This window comes from Salvelinus fontinalis, chromosome 10 (assembly GCF_029448725.1).
Source record: "Salvelinus fontinalis isolate EN_2023a chromosome 10, ASM2944872v1, whole genome shotgun sequence".
In the NCBI taxonomy this organism is placed as follows: Eukaryota; Metazoa; Chordata; class Actinopteri; order Salmoniformes; family Salmonidae; genus Salvelinus; species Salvelinus fontinalis.
The window spans coordinates 27,676,373-27,691,686 of NC_074674.1; the positions used below are offsets into that span (position 1 = coordinate 27,676,373).

At 43.3% G+C, this 15,314-nt stretch overlaps 1 long non-coding RNA gene and 1 pseudogene across 1 annotated transcript; one reads left to right on the plus strand and one right to left on the minus strand.

The window, feature by feature from the left end:
- The first annotated feature begins 1,445 nt into the window (after positions 1–1,445).
- LOC129863263 (structural maintenance of chromosomes protein 5-like) lies at positions 1,446–12,737 on the plus strand (annotated as a pseudogene).
- A 1,540-nt stretch (positions 12,738–14,277) lies between these two features.
- Positions 14,278–15,314, minus strand: LOC129863903 (uncharacterized). Its single transcript, XR_008761027.1, has 2 exons — positions 15,082–15,314; positions 14,278–14,675 (listed from the first exon to the last, which is right to left on the minus strand). It is a non-coding gene; the product is annotated as an uncharacterized LOC129863903 (long non-coding RNA).

Below are 15,314 nucleotides of genomic sequence, written 5' to 3' on the forward strand. Positions count from 1 at the left end.
AGGGCTAGTAGGAGGCACCCTTTCCTCTGGTCTACAAAAATATCCAATATCCCAATACCCCCATGTAACGGATGTGAAATGGCTAGCTAGTTAGCGGGTACGCGCTAGTAGCATTTCAATCAGTTACGTCACTTGCTCTGAGACTTTAAGTAGGGTTGCCCCTTGCTCTGCAAGGGCCGCGGCCTTTGTGGAGCGATGGGTAACGACCGTGCTTCGTGGGCAACCGCTGTTGATGTGTGCAGAGGGTCCCAGGTTCGCGCCCGTGTTGGGGCGAGGGGACGACGTAAAGTTAAACTGTTACATTGATGCTGCGGATCACTGGTTGCTGCGGAAAAGGAGGAGGTTGAAAGGGGGGTGAGTGTAACGGATGTGAAATGGCTAGCTAGTTAGCGGGTACGCGCTAGTAGCATTTCAATCAGTTACGTCACTTGCTCTGAGACTTTAAGTAGGGTTGCCCCTTGCTCTGCAAGGGCCGTGGCTTTTGTGGAGCGATGGGTAACGACGCTTCGTGGGTGTCAGTTGTTGATGTGTGCAGAAGGTCCCTGGTTCGCGCCCGTGTCGGGGCGAGGGGACGTACTAAAGTTATACTGTTACACCCAGGAGCAGTGATTGGAGACATTGCCCTGTGTAGGGTGCTGTCTTTTGGATGGGATGTTAAATGGGTGTCCTGACTCTCTGTGGTCACTAAAGATCCCATGGCACTTATTGTAAGAGTAGGGGTGTTAACCCTGGTGTCCTGGCAATCATACCATCATGGTCTCCTAATCATCCCCAGGGTACAATTGGCTCATTCATCCCTCCTCTCCCCTGTAACTATTCCCCAGGTTGTTGCTGTAAACGAGAATGTGTTCTCAGTCAACTTACCTAGTAAAATAAGGGTTAAATTAAAAAAAATACAAATAAACTCTTCCTGGAGTGATTGATGCACATCGGATTAATTGTGTGGTGAATGAAGAAAAAGTGAAGAGTCTCTGTTCTTTTGTTTTTTGATATGGAGTCTCTCCCTACTCAAGTACATTTAGGGTATATTAACTACAGAGTTAGATCATTTATCCTAAGACCAATACAGTGTGATCATTGTAAAGCTTTTGGTCATGTTTCAAGTGTTTGCAGAAGGGAGAAGCTGAGATGTCCAAGTTGTGGAAAATATCATATTATGTGTTATAAAAGGGATAAATGTGACATGTCGCAATTGTGGTGGGAACCATGAAGCTACGTCTTTCAAATGCTCCACAAGGGTGAAAGAGAATGAGGTGGCCAAAGTCAGGGCTATCCAGAGCATATCATATGCAGCAGCTGTTAAAAGGGTTGAGGGTTGGAATGGTGCACATGAAGAGTCCATGGTGGTGGATAGGCCTTCACTGCAGGCTGCAGGGGTTGCCTTTCACCAGCAGGATCCTGACATTTTAAAGGTTAAGAATGTGGAATTTGTGGCCTTTATAGCTATGGTGATAAATGGCACTGCCAAGGTGGAAAGCAAGTCCAGGAAGATAGAAATCATTGTGGAAGAGGAGGAGCGGTTCCTGGGGCTGAAAGACTTCTCGGTGAAGGAGTAACATGGAATATTATCACAAGCCGTACCACCCTCTTAGGTCCTAGAGCCTGAGAAGGGAGATATGGAGTATTGAAAGAAGAAATAAGTGGGAATTTTGTTTTGTATATGTACTATTTTTATTTGGGTGAAGTAAGTTAGTTTCCCTATCACGAATGGATTTTCTTTTTACCTTGTTTTGGTTTCAACTTGTCCAGTTGGTGGCGTCAATAGAAGAATTTGTTGCATGTTGTTTTGTTGATTAACTACACTTGATCCACCTTGTCCAATCATCAATCGAAAACTTTCCACAGTGGGCGCTCGAATCCCAGTGACAGACTGCTAGCGCATCTTATAATTTTCAAGAACATGGCTTCTGTGGGCAAAAGGAAACGAGTAAGTAACGTAATAAACACCCAAACATCAAATAATGAAGTTAGCTCGTCCTCTGGTACTGAAACTGACCCACGTCCCGTTGGAGATGGTAAAATGCCTTGTTTTGTCGAATGATCCATACTTTGCATCATAATGCAAAACTTCCTGTGAGTCAACTCCCCTTTGAAATGCTAGCTAACCACAATGACGTGATGGCGATTTACCTAACGTTGTGTGCTAGCATACGTTAGCCCTGTGAAATGTTTGAAGTAAGCTGATCTAGCTAGTTAGGTAACTTAGCTAGCTGTGAGAGATGTTGCTGTTTTGCAGAGAGACACCTACTTGGCATGAACAACCGAGTCAAAGATGATGGTAATTCTGTATATGACCAAGTCTTGTAGCTAACTAAATGTGCTAGCAAGCTTCAAAGTTGCTGAATGGGCTTGTGTCCGTCATAGGTTGTTGTATTGTAGCCGAGGCTACCTAGCGTTAACTAACTGAATGTGCTAACTATTAGAAAAAGTTGCTGCACTTAAATTAAGCTGACACAATTCACTCCTTCACACAGAACCTACGACCACTCCATAGTTCACCCTGGACCAAACCTGAACATGATTGTGGTAGCCAATGGAACTGGGAAGTCCAGTATTGTCTGTGCCATATGTCTGGGTCTGGCAGGAAAGACTACCATCCTGGGCAGAGGGGACAAGGTAGTTGGCTATTTATTAACAAGTGTAACATTACTAACTTTAGCTAGCTACAACTGGGATGTGTTGTCAATTTTTATTTAACCTTTATTTAACTTCAAACTTTCCATAGCATTATTTTGGATTGTTGCATGTATGGCACTCTTTATTGTACTTAATTTCTGTTTGTTTGGGGGTTTGTATTTGATTGTACAGAATTTAATTGATAACTTGTATTATTCTTACTAGGTTGGGCTGTACGTGAAGCGTGGGTGCAACAAAGGATCGTTTGAGATTAAATTGTAAGTCTGTTATTGATTAAATCAGAAATGCCATCACACTGATTCCCATATGTCTCCAATAGTGGGTATAATAACATGAATGGAACCCCACCTGTGTTTTCAGGTACAAGGCCGGGGAAACCTGGTGATCAACAGAGAGATCCACGTGGAGAATAACCAGTCAGTGTGGATGCTGAATGGGAGACACTCCAGCCAGAAGACTGTGGGGGAGGAGGTGAAAGCTCTACAGATCCAAGTAAGCAACCTCTGCCAGTTCCTGCCACAGGTGAGTGTAAACTTGGAGTTTTATTTTTATTTTTTTACTTGAATGCTAACGTCCTACTCCTTCCAATTTTCTGACCACCCTTTGCCTCCTGCCCTGTGACTTTGCAGAAGAAGTTGGGTGAGTTTGCCAAGATGACCAAGATTGAGCTGCTAGAGGCCACAGAGAAGTCAGTGGGGCCTCCAGAGATGTACGAGTAGCACTGCAAGCTCAAGACCTTCCGCACCAAAGAGAGGGAACTGGAGGTGAGCACAGTTTTAACTCGAGCTTTATGGATGAATGGGGACTCATTGCTTCTTCTTTTATAAAGAAGTTTTTGCTGCAGTGTTGACCGCTCAGGGGAGAGCAAGTTAAAAGGTATGCTGGTATTGTTTTTTGGTAGAAGGAGAAGGCCAGCGCCCTGGAGAAGTTCAAGCAGAGGAATGAACGGAACAAGCATGACGTGGAGCGCTACTATGAGAAGAAGAGACACCTGGACATGATTAAAATGCTGGATAAGAAGAAACCCTGGGTGGTGAGTTTCAATAGCAAGATCATCTGACACACGTTTTTATTATGCACACCAACCGCTTACTCCAGACACTACAACATGATGTAAACTGTTTCCGTTGCAAAACATTTTGCTATGTTGTGCACTAATGAATACAACCCTGTAGTCATTCGTAGCTTGCAATAAGACACTGGACATGGGTAGATTATCCTCCATGTAAAAACAAATTGCACGTGAGTGTGTTTATATGAATGTTATGTGAATATGTTAATCTTTGTCAACCCTTTCTGTCCTCTCCAGGAATATGAAACCGCCTGTAATGAGCTGGAGGGGGTGAAGAAGGAGAGGGAGGATGCCAAGAAGCAGCTAAAAACCGTGAGGGAGTCCCAGGCCCAAATGCTGAAGAAGATCCAGCACATCGACAGCCAGCTGAGGCCCATCGAGAACCAAATGAAAGACAAGGTCAGACAGGCTTCCTGGGCTGTGTAGCTGCACTGGATGGGGATGTCCATTTATTCCACTTAGTTCCAGGGTCGATTCATTTTGAAACGGGGACCTGGGTAGAAGCATGGGTTATATTTACTTGGTGGGTGATACTGTAAAGACATTTGGGAACCAGTGTGTTGTGTAGCCCATGGACTGGTGGTGATGTATCCTTGTTGTGTTCCAGACGGCCAGCGTCAGGGTGGGCTCAGAAGTGTAAACAGAAACGGGACCACCTGGACAGTAAGCACAGAGGTCTGGCGCTGTTTTCTTTCTCTATTTCTGCCTTTTATACTCTCTTGATACCAATGAGAAAGTATGACATAAAAATACATGTACAAATGCTTGATCCTCCCTTATCCCTCTAGATTGAGGACATCAAGCAGGCATTCAGCCTGAAGCAGACTGAGTAGGCGGACCGGCAGAAGCGAGTCAGCAACACCCGATGCATGATTGACGACCTGCGGGCAGAGGTGGCTAACCTGGGCGACCAATTGGACGTGACACCGCGGCTCGACGTGGTGAACGCCGAGTTGAGGCACATCCATGAGGAGAAGGCCAACCTGAACGGAGAGTGTAGACGTAGGAGAGACACAGGCTCTGAGGAGTTTTGGCACAGTGCCTTACTGCACCATTTTAACCATGGTGAAGTGTAACACATACCACTTGACTTGGTGCTAAACTCCCTGTTTCCTGTAGTGTTGAAGAACAGGCTGAGAAGTCTGGATGACATGATGAAGATCAAGGAGGAGAACCTGAGAGGGCGCTCCAAGGACACCTACGCTGCCATCAAGTGGCTGAGGCAGAACAAACACCTCTTCAGTGGCAACGTCTATGAACCAAAGATGCTAGTGGTGAGAGCATACTATTTGTCCTGGCCCTGTCCTAATACTTTGAAGTATCATTGTAGTTGTTGAGCACCCCTCATACTTTTGTTTGTTTGTTGTAGCACGGAGGGATTTTCTAATCAAGACTACTTGGTTCAAAGAATAGTATGTATGACTATGTAAACAGAATTTGAAAGTCCGTAGTAGCATTTTGTTGAATTAAACGTTCTGTTCTATCAGATCAGTGTGGGCCTTCATCTTCCAGAAGAGAGAGGACATGGAGAAGTTAATGACAGAGGTGAGAAGGGTCAGCAATAGATTCAGAAAGACATTCAACTGCCAATACAACAATATCACAATGCTCTGTCTACAATGATATAAGGCAGGGGTTGTACATTCATGAAAATCCTGGAAAAGTCATGGAATTTTTAAATGGTCTTTTCCAGGCCTGGAAAAGTTTTGGAAAATTATTAAATTCTAAAAGGTTTGGAAAAGTCATAGAAATTAATTTAATAGTTTCTGTGAATGTAATTTATTTAGGCACAGTTTTTAAATAGGTTTCTTTTTATTTAATTGATAACATGTCAGCCAGGATTGGAATGACACTAACGTGTCTGTGGTTGCGCGCATCACCTGTTGGGGTTCGAGACAAGTGGGCTGTTGCTCAAGGAGAAGCGGGACAGTCAGACATTGTAGCAGCAGATAGGCCTAGCCTGTAAAATATTATAGAGAACAGACTAATATTTAGGTAGCCAATTCAAAGCAAATATATATATATATAGTACCCTCGAGTTAACTGTTTAGCTATTATTAGCGTGTATTAAGGTTTTCGTCATATCCCAAAACGTTTCACCGACAATCACAAAAAAGGCCATATAAAGTTGATTAACTTTTTTGAACAATTCGTATGATTAATTGAAACTATTATTTTTGTCAAAACGAACAATTCACTTTGCCATTATATTAGTTGGGATTCGGTTCAATTGTGGTGAATCTAATCATGTGAATAAAAATTATAATTTGCGAATAGTAATTTTAGGAAAAAATATTTGATGTAACCTTTTGGATTATGTGGATACTTCCAGTTCGTTTGGGCAATGTATGGGACATTGCAACTCAATAGATGCTAGTCAGCCTGCAAAGAAAACACGACTAAGGTAGCTAAGATATATAAATATGACTCAAATCGAAAAGGTATATTTCCTGAAGAAAATTTGTGGGCTTGCTTCAGCTGAATAAAAATATTTGTAACCTACGATAGCCATTTGATCTTTGATATACTGAGTGAGCTAATTATTTAAAAAGGTATAAAGTATTTGGTTGTAATGTTGCAATGTTATACATCAAGGGTGGTCAACCATCCTCCAGGAGAGCTACTGGGTGTGCAGGCTTTTATTCCAGTCCCCCTCTAATGAACCACATTTTTAGAAATTAGCTGCTCAACCGGACATTGATAGACTGGCTCTGTGTTTGAGCAGAGCTTGATCAAAAGCCTTGACACCCAGTAGCTCACTGAGGGTTGACCATGTGTTTTATGTAGTTACCTAACAGGTGTTCTGCATTGTGGGGGCATAAGTGCCTTGCACAACGACAGGTGATTGTATCGGATCAGAGAGCATCCTCCCAGAGTCGATACCACATTATGCTTACTGTTTTATACATACATATGTTTACACATATACAATTGTTGGTCATGGAAATTTGGGTAAGTCAAAGGTTTACTGACCATGTGACCCACCTGCCCAGGCCCTCATTCTTATAGGCTCTAGTTAAAGGAACTATATACAGTGGGAAAAGTTATAATGGATTTGTCCTTGGCCTCAGGTACGTGACAGCCAGATCCTGAGGGTGAATTCAGTCTTTGCTCCTGAGGAGTCCTGTGCCACACGCCCCCCTTCCCGACCCATTGAGTCCCTGAAGTGAGTAGTCCTCTCATACTGTCCCAATATGGATTGTAAATGTATCAGGCCTATACCTAACCTCAACCCTAATCCTAACCCTTCCATTTGTATGTGTAAGATGCATTTTTTTCCTTCTGTCTGTAGGCGTTTCGGGTTCTTTGCGTACTTGCGGGAGCTCTTCGATGCTCCAGAAGAGGTTATGAGCTACCTCTGCAACCAGTACAAGGTGCACGATATTCCCGTGGGAACAGACCAAACCAAAGCCATGATCAAGACGGTACGTTCCATACCCCAGAGTGGCTGGGAGGATGGAGTTTTTTTTTTAAATTTCAACAAATTATGTCACTTTCATATCTTATTTGATTTCTGAACAGACTGGAATATAAAATGCTCCAAACTAGGGGTGTGACTGTTAAATTGGGATCCCTAATGTTAAGAAAATCCCTAACAAAATATATTAGACAATAGGCTATAAAGGCCTGGGGAAAGTTGTGTAATGTAAGTAAAACCAGAGAGGAAGAGGTGAACTTTAGGCTACTACAAAGCATGTGAGACAAGACATTGTGAGACGCAGATTACCATGATACATGCTCATGGTTCTCCCTGCTCCATTCTTTCTCCCTCGTGTTGGCCTGCCTGCTTTTTCTCTTCACTAATGATGCAAGTGTGTGTGTTCATTCTTTGGTCTGTTGCGTGTAGAATATCCTAGCCTTTTCATGACACCGATGTTGCCAGGATACAGAGGTATCTTCAGGCCAGTCTAATGAGCACAGGATAGCCTACTCTTCGTTACTGTGGGTGGGGTGCTGTTGTCTCATATGAAATTACATTCGGCTGCTGGCATGTTTGTCTGTTAGGGTAGGCTACACTACGGCTTTTTAAATACCGACACGAAACCTCTAGACATATTAACCGGCATTTTACTTGTCTGTAAAGGAATGCCGCTTCTGAAGCAAGACTAACATTCATCACTAGGCGACCAGAACTGTCAATCAAATAATCTCAAACTGCCTGCGAGCAACCTGCCTGTTTGTTGCCTGCACACAGACATTTAAATACTGTGACATACAAAGACATTTAGTAGGAAAAAAACACATCTAACTACCCTACCATAAAAAAACACAGCAGCACATCAATACCCAATATTTATTGTCAGAGATACAATACAGAACATTCTATGCCGGAGCAGATTTCTGAAAAGTTAGACGCTTCTGGTGCAGCTTTTTTAATGTATTTTTGTCTGAAAAGTTATCAATTGTTGCTATTGACACGTTAATGTAGCTGCGTCCTATGTCTGGTAGATATAATATAGCCCTAGCAGTCATGCATGCATAATAGGGAAATTATTCTGCATTGTTAATTGATGTGGAATTGTATGATTTTTTGGGGGTTATCGTTTTAACGGAAAACCGATTTTAATAAAATAAAAAACTGTTGGTCAGTTTGTCACATCCCTAGTATTTCACCTCAATAATCCTTTGACCATATATGTTTGTCAGGTGATTGAGGAGCCTTATCTGAAGGTGCTCTACACGGCTGAGGGGAAGTACTCCCCTGAAGAAGTCCTTCTACTCAGGCAAGACCAGCACCAGTAACTCTGCTGTGCGGCCCTCCCAGTACCTCACCATGGCCGAGGACAAACGCCATCTGGAGGAGCAGATCAGTGTGAGGCCAGGAAAAATATGGATTTGAAATAACACATGCTATAAACTGTCCATTAGCAGTCAGTATATTTTTGTCATTTCACATAGGAAAGGAACTTTCTTAAGATTGACTCGACACCTGCCATAGTAATACATTTATATCATAGACACACAATGATGCTAGTTGGCATTACTTGTAGTAATAACCAAATGCTTAGCATAGCATTACACCTTGAAAGTGAAGTGTAACCTTTGACCTTTGGCCTTGCCCAGGCAGCTGAGAAGAGCATGCAGGCCATCGACGCACAGATGATAGCCATGCAGGAACGTGCTGCCAAACAGGATCGCCGTGACAACGAGCTGCGGGCCCAGAAGAAGGCACTTTCGGAACTGAAGGGCAAAAAGAGACAGCTGGAACAGAAGATCAGCACCAAGCAGGACAGGTGGATGACAAGAGCAATGCCCTTGACACCTACAGACAGAACATATCAGAGGTACTTCAGTGTTTGGATTGGTCAGATTTACTAAGCTTTTGCACCTGTGCAAGATTGACCTGTTTTAAAAAAAATGAGGATTACAAAAACAAAGCTTAAATGTGAAATTGCCTTTAAATAGTTCCGTACCTGATTTTAACCTGCTTTATCTTTTTCCTTCATATTTTTTGTTATTTCAATACGTCATAAAAAAGCAGGTGCAAAATTGGTCTCTGAAAATACACAATCTAGAAAATCTGTGTTTGCTAGTGTACTTGCATCAAAGTGCATGTTCAGGTGTGTTGTCTTACAGAGAGTAATGTTTCCTTCCTGAGGCCTTCGCCCTCTCTCTGTTGACAGGCTAAGGAGTGCTGGCTGAACCCTCTGAAGCAACTGGTAGAGCAGATCAATGAGAAGTTCAGTGATTTCTTCTGCTCCATGCAGTGTGCTGGGGAGGTGGATCTGCACTCAGAGAAGGTGGTAAGCACGCCACACACAACCTGTTCAGGGTTCACAAGGAGCTTAAAGTACTTGAATTTGGCACAAGTACTGGAATACCTTGAAAATCAGAGCTTTTCTCAAGATGGTACTTGAAAAGTACTTGAATTAAAATGAGAGGATAACATCAAATACAGTGCATCGGAAAGTATTCAGACTCATTCACTTTTTCCACATTTTGTTACGTTACAGCCTTACTCTAAAATTGATGAAATTGTTTTTTCCCTCATCAATCTACACACAATACTCCATAATGACAAAGCTGGTAAAACGGGTAAAAAAAATGTATTAAAAAAACTGAAATATCACATTTACTTAAGTATTCAGACCCTTGACTCAGTACTTTGAAGCACATTTGGCAGCGATTTACAGCCTCAACTCTTCTTTGGTATGATGCTACAAGCTTGGCAAACCTGTATTTGGGGTGTTTTTCCCATCCTTATCTGCAGATCCTGTCATGCTCTGTCAGGAGCGTCACTGCATTGGGTTCAAGTCCGGGCTCTGGCTGGGCCACTCAAGGACATTCAAAGACTTGTCCCGCAGCCACTCCTGCGTTGTCTTGGCTGTGTGTTTTGGCCCGTTGTCCTGTTGGAAGGTGAGTCTGAGATCCTGAGCGCTCTGGAGCAGGTTTTCATCAAGGATTTCTCTGTACTTTGCTCTGTTCACCTTTGCCTCGATCCTGACTAGTCTCCCAGTCCCTGCTTGCTCAACATCCCCACAGCATGATGCTGCCACCACCACAGCATGATGCTGCCACCACCGTGCTTTACCGTAGGGATGGTATTGGCCAGGTGATGAGCGGTGCCTGGTTTCTTCCAGACGTGACGCTTTGCATTCAGGCCAAAGAGTTCAATCTTGGTTTCATCAGACAAGAGAAACTTGTTTCTCATGGTCTGAGAGTCTTTGGAAAATTTCAAGCGGGCTGTCATGTGCCTTGTTTACTGAGTAGTGGCTTCCGTCTGGCCACTCTACCACAAAGGCCTGATTGATGAGTGCTGCGAAGGTTCTCCCATCTCCACAGAGGAACCATGGAGCTCTGTCAGTGACCATTGGGTTCTTGGTCAGCACCCTGACCAAGGCCTTCTTCCCCAGTTCAGTTTGGCTGGGCGGCCAGCTCTAGAAAGAGCCTTGGTGGTTCCGAACTTATTCAATTTAAGAATGATGGAGGCTACTGTGTTCTTGGGGCCCTTGAATGCTGCAGAAATGTTTTGGTACCCTTTCCCAGATCTGTGCTATGACAAAATCCTGTCTCGAAGCTCTATGGACAATTCCTTCGACATCATAGCTTGGTTTTTGCTCTGACATCCACTGTCAACTGTGGGACCTTATATAGACAGGTGTGTCCCTTTCCAAATCATGTCCAATTGAATTTACCACAAGTGGACTCCAAGTTGTAGAAACATCTGAAGTATGATCTGTGGAAACAGGATGCACCTGAACTCAATTTCTAGTCTCATAGCAAAGGGTCTGAATACTTATTTAAATAAGGCATTTCTTTTTTTCAAAACCTGTTTTCACGTTGCTATTACGGGGTATTGTATTTAGATTGAGGGGGGGGGGGATTATTTATTCCATTTGAGATTAAGGTTGTAACGTAGCAAAATGGTGAAAAGTGAAGGTCTGTATACTCTCCGACTGCACTATATGTTAATATGAAAAATAGTAGAAATGTATTGGTCTTGCAAATTTAATTTCCAGGCACACTACAGAGTTTTATTTCCCTACACGTGTTTTGTGTCAGAAGAGCTCACTCATTCCACCCACACTGCCACTCAGCCAGGCAGGTACAGAACTGACTGATTAGGCGGCGACAAACATCACATCGATAACTAAAATGCCAGGCAAATGTAGATTCAATTCGGCCTGGCAGGATATTGATGTTTATGAATTGGTTTTGCCAGACCCAACCAGGGATGTAGTGGAGGATAAGCACCTTTTACACACCTTTTTATATTTGTGAGTTATGGTTTACTCACCATTTTAATTATCGTTTACCCAACTTATTGCATTTCCAACATTGATCAACGCTCAGAAGGCTTCTAGATCTGAGTTCTAATCGCGCCTACCTCTGTGAACGAGTGGGATTATGAATGATTCATGTATGCTCGTTATGTTCGCCTGCTTCCTCAGATTAACCTTGTTAGCAGCGCATTCATTCACCACTCTGTCCAACAGGAAACTCCTCTCACGACATAGGCCCGAGAGGTGAAACAAACTACTTCAGCCCAGACCTAGATTGACAAGTAGCGGAGACGCCGCTGACAGTGGGATTTATTTTTTTAATTCCTCGACTCCTGCCGTGTCAATACATCCCCCAAATAAAAGCCCCCTGACTCTTGGAGAATGAGTGTCCAACTGGAAAATAGTCGCTGCTATTTTAGTCAGATGTCTAGCTAGCTAGGTACTCAAGGACTCTGGCTGTTAGCCAGGTAGCTAGCTATAACTAGCTGGCTAGAAGGATGAAGTTAATGTTGAATGGAGCCTGACTTCAGCAGGAACAATTGACTGAAATTAAGCTAGTTATAATCAAAGGATTGGCTACTATAAGTTCTCATAACAAAATACCTTTTCTTTACAGACAGTGGTGAGTCAGGCTGCAAAGGAGATACACAGAGAGAGAGGAAGCATTGAAGCAAACGGGGAGAGAGGTTAGTAGTACAGTGAATCCCAAAATTAGAGTCCCATAACATTTAAATAGCGTCCCATGAGAGAGTCTTTTTAATCTTCTCAAACACAATAACTTGTTTCTCTTCAAATGGATATAGAGCCAAAATGGATCTGGTCGAATGCACCCAGTGTGTGTTTCTCTCTTTCCAGCTCCTGCAGAACCTTCAGTATGCAGATGAGATGACCGTCCTGTGTGTCCATAACGGACCTCACATGCTGCCCCCCCACAAGTGGGACGAGAAGGCATTCACCAGACCCTGTGTCCGCCGCAAGGTCAAAAAGTGAAATCACCAGTTAACGCTCTCTGCCATCTCGTGCCCTAATTTTGGGTTTGACTGAAAAAAAGTATGCACAATCAGTTTATTTTGGCATTGCTCCCCTTACACATTTGCGCCACTTATTTGTTTGTTTTTATATACTCTCGTCAAATTAATAGATATTTTGTATAAACTGTTTGAAACACTGTTCAAATAAATGTTTTCTTTCAGATTTGTAGGACTAAGAAAAGTTAATTGTCATTGATAAAAGTGGGGAAGGGGATACCTAGTCAGTTGCACAACTATGCATTAAACCGAAAAGTGTATAACACACTTAACACGACCCCCCCCCCCCCCCCCCCCCCCCTGAATCAGAGTGGTGCGGAGAGCTGCCTTAATCGATGTCATCGGCGCTCGGGGAGCAGCTGTTGCATTGCTCTAGGACAGAACAGCGTATTTTTCCACCTTGCTGGCTCGGGGATTTGAACAAGCAACCTTTTGGTTATTGTCCCAAAACTGCTAAGCTATCTGCCGCACAAACACGGTTCAATTTTGGGTCAAACAAATTAATAATGGATTATTTTTACATTTCAGTGACATCTAGCAATTCAGCATGACAACAGACACATTTTCTGGATTAGTTTTAAAACATGATAGTATGTTAGCTAATGGTTTTTGCTGAGTGCTTAGAACATCAGACACTGAAATCACCAAGCTTTTCCCTCACCCCCTCCCATTGTATCAATGGTCTCTTGATCAACTTGGATACCTTTTGTCTATAAACCAGAGTGAAAATGACGTAATTTTGTTGCGCTCATCACCTCTGATCACATTATAGTGCAAAATAGCCGGAAAAGCCTCGATTAAGTTATGTAAGGGGGGCGAGGAAGTCATGTGAGTGTTAACAAAAAAAAAAAAATTGGGGGGGGGGGGCTGTGGGATTATTTTAAGATGCTCTTTAAAGAGGTAAGGTTTCAGTTGTTTTCCCGGAGATGGGCAGGGACTGCTGTCCTAGCTTCAGGGGAAAGCTAGTTCCATCATTGGGGTGCCAGGATAGAGAAGTGATTTGAGCTGAGCGGGAGCTGCCATCCTGTAGGTGTGGGAGGGCCAAGAGATCAGAGGTGGGAGAACGGGAGTGCTCGGGTTGGGGTGTAGGGTTTGAGCATAGCCTGAAGGTAGGGAGGGGCAGTTCCTCTTGCTCCTCCGTAGGCAAGTACCATGGTCTTGTAGTGGATGTGAGCTTCGACTGGAAGCCAGTGGAATGGGCGGAAGAGCGGGGTGACATGGGAGAACTTAAGGTTGAACACCAGGCGTGCTGTAGCATTCTGGATAAGTTGCAGGGCTTTGATGGCACAAGCAGGGAGCCCAGCCAACAGCCAGTTGCAGTAGTCCAGACGGGAGATGCCAAGTGCCTGGATTAGGACCTGTGCGAGTTAGGGTCATACTCTATGGATGTTGTCGAGCATGACCCTGCAGGAGCCACTGCTTTTGATGTTTGCAGAGAATGACACGGTGTTGTCCAAGGTTATGTCAAGGTTCTTTGCATTTTTTTTATTGCTAAATTAGCTGGCTGCTCAACTATCTAAAGTTATCATGGTCAAATTTCCTGCCGGGGGGCCCCCATAGACTAACAGAATCAGTCTCACTCAGATATATATTAAAAACTGTAAACATTTCTCTCCACCCTATGGCAAAATATGTAGAATGGCAGCAAACTTGCTTTAAAACTGTAACATTGTCTCCACCCCATGGCAAAATGTGTAGAATGGCAGAATATTTGCTGTAAAACAGCTCAATTCCTCCACCCTATGGCAAAATGAGTAGAATGGCAGCAAACTTGCTTTAAAACTGTAACATTGTCTCCACCTCATGGCAAAATGTGTAGATTGCAAAAAATGTATTTATTTATCTGCTGTCAAGAGTGGGGCCACATGTTTTTCTTGCAATGTTGGGGGTATGGATCTGGGTACGCAGACCTGTGCGCAATTGCAGCCCCTCATGAGTTCAGATTTGTTTGTGGCCCCCACCCCCATCAAAGTTGCCCATCCCTGATGTGAGGATATGACAGAGCCCGAGTGACTTGGTGTATAGACAGAGGGAGGGGGCCTAGAACTGAGCCCTTGCGGACACCAGTAGTGCGAGTACTTGATGCAGACACAGATCCTCTCCACGTCACCAGGTAGGATGCAATCCAAGAGTTAGCAGAGCCTGAGACACCCAGTCCTAAAAGGGTGGAGAGGAGGATCTGATGGTTCACGGTGTTGAAGGCAGCAGATAGATCTAGCAGGATGAGAACGGAGGTTGTCAGTTTTGGCAGTGTGGAGAGCCTCAGTGACACACTAATTTACCAGTCAAAATGTGTAAATTTGCAGGAAATTTACTTAAACTTATCTCCACCTGTGGCAGAATGTGTAGAATTACAGGAAATTAGCTGTAAAACTGCAAAAATGTTGTCACTTAGGTCCTCAAAGGCTAGGGACCTGATAACCCTAATTTTATATGGTTCTGTTCTGTTTTTCCTTTTCTTGATCTTATTGTTCAACGTGTAGTTTCAAATGATTGTTCAATGCCATTACTGAAATTAAACTACACAATATTATTTTCTTTACTGGAGTCAGTGCTAACATTAGTATGACATTGTGTAACGTAAACAAGGTATTACTCAAGTTCGACATGATTTACTTACCTAATATACAGTCATTGTTTACTCCGTTGTTTTGTTGTTACACCGTGTCTAAGCCACGATTGATGCAAAAACGATGACGAATGATTACCGATGCTTTTTGGGGGCGTTGACTGCTCAAATTCACTGATTTCCAAAACATCCCCTGACGATCTTCACAATGGTTACATTGTAGCTAACATTTGTCCTGTATGTGTTAAAATATTAGCGACGACCAAAAGGGATGCCCCTACTTT